The following is an 8445-nucleotide window of genomic DNA, read 5'->3' as shown; positions in this document are numbered from 1 at the left end:
ATACACACACACACACACATATATATATATATATATATATATATATATATATATATATATATATACATACATACATACATACATATATCTGTGACATAATTTGAAATGTGTCTGACTGCTGTTTCAACAGTGGGTGGTTTTAAATTCACCAACTGCTCCAAGGGAGAAAGATAGACAGTCTCTTCCCATAAAAGTCCAAGGTCACTTATGATTTGGACTTGACTCAATGGCACACACACACATACATACATATCCATGTATACACACACATACACACACATTTCCCACTGCCTTTTAAGAGAAGCAGCTCTGGTGGCTTAGGGGTATGGAGCTGTGCTGCAAACTCAAAGGTATCTAGTTGAAATTCATCAGCTATTCTATGGAAGAAAGATGGGAAGTTTCCTCCTATAAGATTTACTGTCTCTGAAAATCTGGTAAAATCTGTATATCTGCAAAGTCAACTATGAGTTGGTTCTCAATGGTACATAGCAATAGCCATTCAGGAAGCAGCATATGATAAAAGAATCAATAGTAAAGAAGGAAGAAGTTCAAGCTGAACTGAAAGCATTGACCAAAACAAACAAACAAACAAACAAACAAACAAACAAACAAACAACCACAGAAAACAACAACAACAACAAAAAAAAACCAACCCCAAAACCAAAACACTAAAAAACAAGGCCCCAGGAATTAGTGGAATACCAACTGCAGTGTTTCAACAAACAGATTGAAGCATCCCAGAATGTGCTCACTAGCTTATGGCAAGAAATTTGGGAGAAAACGATCTATTTGTTGTTGTTGTTTTTATGTGCCATTGACTTAACCTGTGACTCATAGCAACCACATGCACAACAGCCCTAAACCCTGCTCTATCCCTTGCCAATCTTATTGTCTCTGACAAACCTATCCCTATTACCCCAGTGACTGAATCAATCCATCACATCAAGGGTCTTCCTCTCTCGTGCTGTACCTCTACCCTCCCAAGCATGACATCCTTCTCCAAGGACTGGTCCAGCCTTGCAACATGCCCAAAGTATATCAGATGAAGCTTCAGCATCCTTGCCTCCAAGGAGAAGCCCGGCTTTACCCTTTCTAGGACAAACTTGTTTTTGCTCCTAGCAGTACATGATGTATTCAGTACTCTTCTCCAGCACCACAGCTCAAAGACATCAACTCTCCTATCATCCCTAGTCATTGTCCAGCTCTCTGATGCATAGCAATTGCAAAGACTATGGCCTGTATCAGGCACATCTTAGTATCCAGACTGACATTGTTGCTCTTCAGTACTTTGGAGAGGTCTCAAACAGAACACTTTCCCAATGCACTTCATCTTTTAATTTCCTGGCTGCTGGTACCAAGAGTGTTGATTGTAGAGACAAGCAAACTGAAACTGTCAACAATCTCAATCTCTTCACCATCTATCCTGATGCTGCCAATTGGTCCAGTGGTGAGAATCTTAGACTTCTTGACATTGAGCCTCAATCCATATTGGAGGCTGTAGTCCTTGACCCTCTGCAGCAGGTGCTTCAGGTCCTCTTCAGTTTCAGCAAGCAGGGTTGTGTCATCTGCATAACGCAGATTGTTGATAAATCGTCCACTAATCTTGACCCCACATTTCTCCTCCTAGAGCCCAGCCTCCCTGATAATCTGTTCAGCATACAGATTGAAAAGGTATGAGGGTAGGATGCATTTCTGGTGGTGTTGTTAGGTGCCATAAATTTGACTACAACTCATAGCAACCCTGTGAGTCATGGATCTGAATTTTGTCTGTCCTGTGCCATCCTCATCATCTCTGCCACACTTGGGCTCATTGGTATAGCCACTGTGTCAATTCATCTCATTGAGGGTCTTCCTCTCTGAGATGACATACAATAAAACTTGTGAAAAGAAGTTTTCATGGAGTAAACCATATGGTGGTGTGTTGCTAACAGAAAGATTGGGTGTCTTTCTAGATTTAGATTTTTCCAACAGTCTAAATCCACAAGCCACTCCTCACAAAGAAAAATAGACAGTCTCCTAGGTTAAGATGTATTGCCTCAGAAATCCAATGGAGGGTCATTGAGAGCTGGAGTAGACTCCAGGGCTGGTAGTGAAAACTCACAAAAGCCTGAAACTGTGTAATGGGGAAATCTTCTGCACATGGAAAACACAAGGATTTTCCATTTAGAAAGATCAATAGAAAATTTAAGACTGCAACCTATCAAAGGCAGAAAAATGTCAAGACCTGAAAAAGCAAGGCAATCTCATTGAGTTTCAGCTTTCACACACTTCACTATGAAAGTATCAATAATACATAAAGTGAGAATTAAAGAAATAGTCAGAATTTTATTCCTAATAGTTTGATCATAAATGTTTAAACCTCCTGGGGTTGGTCTCACATAAAAGCTCTTTTCTTTCAGAATTTTATTCTTTTTCCTTCTTTACTATTCCAGTGCACTTCAAACTCATTTTATCAAGTCTTAATATTACCTAATTGGGGCTTTATTTAGAGTTATATGGAATTTACTGAGTTTATTTCCAGGTATTTATGTAATTGAAGTTGCTGTGATTATACATTTTGAATATATATTTTTGTCTTTCCCTAAGACTTGGTGTTTTGGCACCAAGCATGAACAACAAAAGTAAATTCTATTAGGAAGCATTTGTTATTAATTTTTTGTTTGTTTTTTAAAAAAATCTATTTTAACAAAAGCTTACAAATCTTGTTGCTTTTTTTCTGACAATCATGTGCAGTCAATTATTATCCGATTAATGCAGTTAATTTATTACAAAGTCTAAGCTTATGTATGAATAGCAATATATAATTTGATTGCTAAAAAGTGGAATGAATGATAATTTTCCTCCTTCTGTTATTATTTTAGCAGCACTGAAGACAGTTATAATTTGTTTGGGATATATTATTAAAAAAGTGCTGCCAGAATGGCAAAACTTCTATACTGTGGGCATGTTGCTAAGAGACACTATTTCTTGGAAAGGTCGAGGGTTGGTGAAAGAGAGGAAGACCCTCAACCAGATGGATAAACACAGTTACTACCACAATGGGCCCAAGTTTACCAGAAATTGTGAGGATGGCACAGGATAGGAAAGAGCTCAGGTTTGTTGTTCATAGGGTAACTATGAACTTGATGCATTTAACAACAACAACAACAGTCAGAACTGAGCCAGAGATGACCCCCCCTAGCAAGTTTTTAAGAGGTGAGATATTGCATAGAAGGAGAGAGTCCCTCTTTACCAATAAAGCAGCAGCTGGTGGATTTGAACTGTGTGACTTCATGTTAGCAACACAACTCCACACCCCTAAGTCACCAGTGCTCCTTTTCAATTCTCATAGGTTTCACTGAATTACCTGAGTGGTAGAGAAAAAGATGAAGCAGAGACAAGAAGAAAGTAAAACTATAAAGATAAGGTAGAAAGAACACTGGAATATGAATCAAACGGATTAAATGCTAATTCTAGATTTCCCTATAATAGGCACCTGGCCCTAGAAGAGCTACTAAAGCTTTCTGTGTTTGACTTTTGTTTCAGTTTGGTAGTGTTCTATTTTAAAAATGGAATATTTAGAAAGATCTTATGAACTGCTGTGTAACATTAAAAGAGTGCTATAAGATGAGCTCTTCATGTTGGAAAGCACTAAAAATTCAACTGAAAAATAATTGTGTCTTCAAATTGTTGTTGTTAAGTGCTGTTGAGTCACCTGCAACCCATAGCAACCCTATGTACAGCAGCTTTGCAGCTTGCCATGTCCTGAACCAGTTTCACTAATTCTGATACACTAATCCCTATTGCCCCAGTTACTTTATCAATCCATCTCATTAGGGGTCTTCCTCTCCTGCTTTGTCTTCCACCCTTCCAAGTATGATGGTTTTTTTCCAAGGACCGTCTCCTGGCCATGTGCCCAAAGTATTTAAGAGAGCGCTTCAAAATCCTAGTCTCCTAGGAGAAACTTTGTTTCACCCTCTCCAACACAGACTTACTTGTTTTCTTGGCTGTTCATTGTATATTCAAGCTCTTCTCCAGCGCCACAATTCAAACTCATCAATTCTTCTGTCATCCTTAGTCATTGTGCAATTCCTTGAAGAGTAACAAGTAATTGAGAATATCACTGCCTGGATGAGGTACACCTTAGTCTCTAGACTGATATCACTGTGCTTCAGCACTCTGAAGAGGTCATTGACAGTAGATTTTCCTAACGCAATTTGACTTTTGATTTCCTGACTTCTGGTGTTAAGAGTGTTAATTGTGGAGCCAAGCAAGCTGTAAATGTTAACAACATCAATCTTTTCTCCATTTATCCTGGTGTTGCCAATTGGCCCAGTGGTGAGAATCTTTGTCTTCTTGATGTTAAGCTTCAATTCATATTGAAGACTATAGTCCTTGACCTTCTGCAGCAAGTGCATCAGGTCCTCTTCAGTTTCAGGAAGCAAGGTTGGGTCATCTGCATAAAATAAGTTGTTGATCAGTCTACCTCCATTCCTGATGCCACATTCCTCCTCATAAAACCCTACTTTAAAACTTTAAACATTTTAGTAGATCTGATGTGAGACTTTAGGAGTTCCTGAGGGTGCAATGGATAAAGTGCTCAGCTTCTAACCCAAGACTATGTTCAAGAGTATCTAAAGGAATACCAGAGGAATGTCTATCTGTGTTTCTTTGACTATGCAAAGGCATTTAACTGTGTTGATCATAACAAACTGTGGCTGAATCTGAGAAGAATGGGAATCCCAGAACACTTGATCATGCTAATGCGAAACCTATACTTGGACCAGGAGGCAGTCGTCAGAACAGAGCAAGGGAACACTGCATGGTTCAAAACTGGGAAGGACGTATGCCAGGGATGCAGCCTATCTCCATACCTTTTCAACCTTTATGCAGAACATGGGCTCTATGAGGAGAAATGTGGGGTCAAGATTGGTGAACAATTTATCAACAATCTGTGTTATGCAGATGACACAACCCTGCTTGCTGAAACTGAAGAGGACCTGAAGCACCTGCTGCAGAGGGTCAAGGACTGCAGCCTACAATATGGATTGAGGCTCAATGTCAAGAGGACAAAGATTCTCACCACTGGGCCAATTGGCAACACCAGGATGGATGGTGAAGAGATTGAGATTGTACACAGCTTTAGTTTGCTTGTCTCCACAGTCAACACTCTTGGCACCCGTAGCCAGGAAATGAAAAGGTGCATTGCCATGGGAAAGTCTGCTGTTAGGGACCTCTCCAAAGTACTGAAGAGCAATGGTGTCTCTCTGGAGACTAAGGTGAGTCTGATACAGGCCATGGTCTTCGCAATCACTTGTTATGCGTCAGAGAGTTGGACAATGACCAAGGAGGATAGAAGGATAATTGATGCCTTTGAGCGGTGGTGCTGGAGAAGAGTATTGAGAGTACCATGGACTGCTAGGAAAACAAACCGATTCATCCTGGAAAGGGTTAAACCGGATGACTCCTTGGAGGCAAGGATTCTGAGGCTCTGTCTAACATACTTTGGACATGTTGTGAGGAGAGACCGGTCCTTGGAGAGGGGCATCATGCTTGGGAGGGTGGAGGGACAGCGCAGGAGAGGAAGGCCCTCTATGAGGTGGATTGATTCAGTGACTGGGATAATTGGGATGAGTGTGTCAGAGACAGTGCGATTGGCACAGGACAGAGCGGAGTTTAGGGCTGTTGTATATAGGGTTGCTATGAGTCGCAAGTGACTCGACGGCACATAACAACAACAACAACAACAAAGGTAACTTGAAAGAAGTATCTTTGGATCTGTTTATAAAAATTCAGCTTTTAATAACTATGTATGTCATTCTAATTGGATATATGTGAAGTTGCCATGAATTGGAATGGCAATTTGTAGGGTAAAGAGTGGAATTTACAACTGCATTTACAGCAAGTATCTGGAAAGAACTTTGTTGCTTTTCCACAATCTCTATTTTGTGTAATAAAGATTGAATACATTAGGGAACAAGGTATGCCCTGAGCAGAATAGCTTCCTGGTGCAATCATAATGAAGCTGGTCAAACTCATCTGATTTAATATCAACAGGTCAAAATAAAATCAATTCCTTTCTTGTCATTAAACTTGCCCTAAAGTGTTTGTTACCCTTTCTGGAAAAATTACTAATTCCCAAAAGCTCCTGCTGTCTTAAATCTCAAAGTGGATAATCAAGTGTAAGAGTTTAGGCAATTATGTGCAAAGGGAAAAAAGAATGGAAAAATCTAAACTCCCACACTCTTGCCTTACAGCAAGAGGAGAGAAATCACGGCACCTCTTTAAAAGAGAAATAAAAATTCACCCTTTACTTACACTATTTCCTAATGAATTGAAACATTTTAATTTAATAAATAATGTGTTTATGGTTAATAATTTGAACAAAAATAATATATAATATCATAAAAATAAATATCTAAAATGTAGTAGTTCTTATAACAATTTATCATACTGTAAAACATACTTCTTTATTTTTCTGTTTTTCTAATCCTATATACATTTGTATATACACACAAGCACATACATACATTCTGAGTGTATATTTAAATTTATCTAATTAGAGTGCATTATTGATGCAGATGCAAGAAAGCCAAGCTTATCCATCATTGAATGTTAATCAATAACAATAATCTTTAAGACTACTTCAAATTTAATGGCATCAATGCAGCAAAACTTATTTAATTTGCTATTAATTTTTTAAAATTCAGAGCACAATCATAAAAGAATATTTCTAAATATTATAACATTATATTTCTATAGGGGGTTCTGTTGGTGCATAAAAGCACTTGACTGCTAACTGATAGACTGGTGGATATATCATATTAATGAAATAAATTGAAATAATACAGATTATTATAAGGCAGAGAGAAAATATGCTGAATTTTAACTCTCAAAAGTAAGAGCAGCACGCCTCACCTTTTAATCTTAACCAGTCCTCCATCAAGGCCTTGTGATTTAGGTATTTCAAGTTCTATTTTGCATATAACAAACCCAACTTATAGAAGTGTTAAGTAATTCACCCAAGGTCCTATAGAAAATCAAATGGTAGAACAAGGAAGTATTTTTAAGCAAAGAAATAATTATATAAAATTTAATTCAGGTTTCCTCCTCTATTATGTTCAATGAAAATGAAATATGGAACATTTTAGGGGCCATGGTGTCAGTTCCAACTTCTAGCAACTTTCTGCACAATAGAAGGAGACATGGCCTGGTTCTGTACCCTCCTTAGGATTAGTGCTATGTTTGATTCTGTTGCTCCAGGTACTATGTCCGTTCATCTCATGGAAGATCTTCCTCTTTTCTGCTTACCTTCTTTATCAAACATGATATATATATCCCTGTGGATTGGTGCCTCCTAGTAATAAGGCCAAAGTATATGAGGTAAGTCCCACCCTCTTCAATTCTAATTAACATTCATTCAAACTATTCTTTTCCAAGACATATTTGCTTGTTCTTCCAGCAGTATTCAGTGTTCTTTACCATAATGCAAACACATCAATTCTACTGTTAGTACAAGAAATTTTCTGGATAACATTGAGGACAATGGGAACTCTAGAACACTTAATTGTAGTCATAGCTGAGCCTATACATAAATTAGAAAAGAAAGCGGCATACAAATATCTTCTATGAACATAGACTCAAAAATCTTTAACAAACTCCTGGCCAATGGAATCCAACAGCATATCAAAAACATAGCTCATCATGAAGAAATGGGGTACCTAACAGGTATGCAAGGATAGTTCAATGTATGAAAAGCAATAAATGTAATCAATCATATTAACAAAGCAAATAACAAGAACTACATGCATGATCCTAGACATTGATGCAGAAAAAGCCTTTGACTAAATCCAACACCCTTTCCTGATTAAAATACTCAGAAAAAGAGAAACAAAAGGGAATTTCCTCAACGTCATGAAAAGTATATATGCAAAACCAAGAGTCAATATCATTCTCAATGGAGAAAGGCTAAAAGCATTCTCCTTGTGATCAGAGACCACACAAGGATGCCCACTGTCATCACTCCTATTCAATATTGTATTGCAAGTGCTTGCTAAGGTAATATGAAAAACATAGAAAATAAGAGGCACCCAGATTGGCAAAGAGATGATGAAACTCGCTATATGCAGATGATATGATAGCGTACATAGCAAACCCTAAGACTGCAACAAAAATGCTAGTAGACCAATTCAGTAGAGTGGCAGCATACAAGATCAATATACAAAAGCCAGTGGGATTCCTTTATAATAACAAAGAAAACACAGAGAAGGAAAATAAGAAAGCAATACCATTTACAATAGTGAACCACAAATTGAGATTTTAGGAATAAACCTAAGTAGAGACATTAACATCACATGCAAGAAAGATTCTGCTGAAAACTAGTCAAAAACGTTTGGAACAATATGTCAACAGAGAACTGCCAGCTGTGTAGCCTGGATTTAGAAGAGGTCGTGGTACTAGGGATAT

This window comes from Elephantulus edwardii, unplaced genomic scaffold (assembly GCF_000299155.1).
Source record: "Elephantulus edwardii isolate Elephantulus edwardi_28Jun2011 unplaced genomic scaffold, EleEdw1.0 scaffold00101, whole genome shotgun sequence".
Taxonomy (NCBI): Eukaryota; Metazoa; Chordata; class Mammalia; order Macroscelidea; family Macroscelididae; genus Elephantulus; species Elephantulus edwardii.
Note: the sequence above shows the minus strand (reverse complement) of the source record.